Below are 3012 nucleotides of genomic sequence, written 5' to 3'. Positions count from 1 at the left end.
CGGATCTGAGCAAAGATCTCGGTTAGGTCATGAACATGGGAGTTGCCTGCCATGGTTTTGGCGACCATGTCGTCCACATAAACTTCGATATTCCGACCTATCTGGTTCTCAAAGACCTTGTTCATGAGTCGCTGATATGTCGCACCTGCATTCTTTAAACCAAAAGGCATAACATTGTAGCAATAATTACCATATTCAGTTATAAAGGCAGTCTTTTCTTTGTCAGATGGATGCATGAGGATCTGGTTATAGCCAGAATATGCGTCCATGAAGCTTAATGAACCATAACCGCAAGAATTGTCAACCAAAGTGTCAATGCAAGGCAAAGGATAAGCATCTTTAGGACAGGCCTTATTTAGGTCAGTAAAATCGACGCACATGCGCCACTTACCGTTACTCTTTTTTACCATAACAACATTGGCGAGCCATGTTGTAAACCTGATTTCTTTGATGAAGTTAGCGGTGATGAGCTTTTTGACCTCGGTAAGGGATGCAAGGCGTTTTTCTGCTCCGAGGTTTCTCTTCTTTTGGGAGACTGGGCGAGCTTCTGGGTTAACTGCCAACTTGTGCGTGATAACGGATGGATCTATTCCTGGCATATCGGCGGAGGTCCAAGCAAATAAGTCGGCATTCTCTTGTAAAAGCTGTATGAGTGATTCTTGTTCTTCCTTACTGATTGATGTCCCCATATAGGTGAATTTTGCAGGGTCCTCGGTTAGGGCGACCTTTATTAAGTCCTCGTTTGGCATTGGCCGATCTTCGAAGTCAGCTCTTGGGTCGATTTCTGTCAACCTTGGTTGGTCAGGTTGTATGGAATTGACCTGCACCATGTTGCTCTTTTTGATAGGCTTCAAGCTGGTATTATAACATTGCCGAGCTTCATGTAAGTCACCATGGATGGTTGCTACTAAATTATCCTGCACAGGGAACTTAACACAAAGGTGAACTGTAGACACAATTGCTGCAAATTTATTTAAAAATGGTCTACCTAATATGAGATTATAAGGACTGAAACAGTCGACTACAAGAGATTGGTTGTCTTGAGTCTTAAATAACGGATGCTCACCGAGTGTGGTTTGTAACCACACAGAACCTAGAACAGGGACTCGTTCCCCTGAAAATCCGACCAAGTCTCCATGGTACGGCTGCAGAATTTTGTTACTTAGTTTCATTTTTTCGAATGTAGTGAAGAATAAAACATCGGCACTGCTTCCGGGATCGAGAAGTACTTTGCGGACTATTAAGTCTCCCAACTGAATAGAAATTACCACTGGATCATCATAATTAGGCTCGGTGTGATGAAAGTCGTCTGAACCGAAAATCATTTCTGGGAAGTCCTGAACCGGGTGAGGAATTTTAGGGGCATCTGTAACGGCCAGCATGGCCCTGTAAGTTCTTTTTCGGGCCGAGCTTGTATGTCCTCCTCCTGCATATCCTCCTGAAATACAATTGATAATTCCTCTAGGCTGGGATGGTGCCATGTCCTTCTCTTTTGATGAGGGGCTTGCCGCTGCAAGGTCAGAAGCCGAGGTTACATTCTTCTGCATACGTCCTGTGATAAACTTGTCGAGATGACCTTGTCTCGCTAAGCGTTTCAGGAGATCTTTAGCGATCACACATTCATCAGTTGTGTGTTCGTGCTTCTGATGGAAAGTACAATATTTCGATTTATCGACACTCTTGGACTCCGGGTAAGCACCGGCCTTACGGGGAGGCTTGATTAATTTGGAGTTGAGTATTTCTTTGATAATGTCGTCTCTCTTTGTGTTGAATTGGGTGTATGATTCATATCGGGGAACTGGCTTAAATGATTTCTTACCGTCCCGGGGCTTGTCATCATCCTTAAGGGCAACTGATTTTTCTTGTTTGCGGGCCTGCCGTAGCTCTTCAACATCTATCTGCCCCTTAGCTTTTTCACGAAACTCTGCCAGGGTTCTCGGTTTACTCACAGCAATCGTTTCTTGGAATTTGCCCGGACGAAGACCACTTTTAATGGCATGAAGGTGGACTTCGGGATGAAGGTCGGGAATTCTCATGACGATCTTCGTAAAACGAGTAATATAATCTTTTAGACTTTCTTGCGGGCCTTGCTTGATGGTCGTCAGGTAGTCAGAATCATGCAAATATATTGCGGATGCTGCGAAGTGATCCTCAAACTGCTTGGCTAGTTCTTGGAAATGCGATATCAAATTTGCAGGCAAAGAGCAAAACCAGTCAAGTGCAGGACCATCTAAAAAAGAGGGAAAACAACGACATAAAATAGGGTCGGATGCACCGTTGACGATCATAATAGATCGAAATTTTTTAATATGCTGCTTCGGGTCTCCCATCCCATCATAAGGGGTTAAAGTTGCTGGCAAGGTGAACTGTCTCGGGAGTTGAAAATTCATGATGTCGGCCGTGAATGGGCCAGTAGAGTTGTCGCGCTCTTCGTCCTCGGCGTTTGGTTGGGCCTCCTCGGTTCCGTGGGCTCCTTCTTCCTCCTATTGAGGTGTTTCGGAGACATGGGTCGGTATCGATTGGCGCTCACGATTTTCTTCTCGATTATGGTGATCATCGTTATGCTCCAGCCGAGCATTGACTAGTTGCGCGATTTGATCCTGCATTCTTTGATTTTCCTCCGCCATCCGTTGATTCGCTTGCTGAAGCTCGGTCACCATCCGCAGGAGCTCGGATGAGGTTGGGGGAGGAACGTCAGCCATGAATGTATTTAGGGATATTTTGGGACCTTCACGAATGGTATTTCAAAATTATTCTTGGCCCCACGGTGGGCGCTAAATGTTCTTGCCTGGCTATTCCGAGGTATAGCTCGTCTTTTACTAAGGTCGGCGGACTCCTGAAGTGGATCAAGGTATACTTCGGCAGCGAATGAACAATGAGGGTGGGTACCTGCAAAGGCACTCCGACGCTCAAGTTAGTGTTTGAGTAAATGATAGATCTTAATTCGGAAAATCTGACGTACCTTTCTCGGCTTTCCTTGTCTGCTTTATATTAGTGTAAATGGTCGACCGT

Source organism: Arachis stenosperma, chromosome 5 (assembly GCF_014773155.1).
Source record: "Arachis stenosperma cultivar V10309 chromosome 5, arast.V10309.gnm1.PFL2, whole genome shotgun sequence".
Taxonomy (NCBI): domain Eukaryota; kingdom Viridiplantae; phylum Streptophyta; class Magnoliopsida; order Fabales; family Fabaceae; genus Arachis; species Arachis stenosperma.
This window is presented reverse-complemented; position numbering follows the sequence as displayed.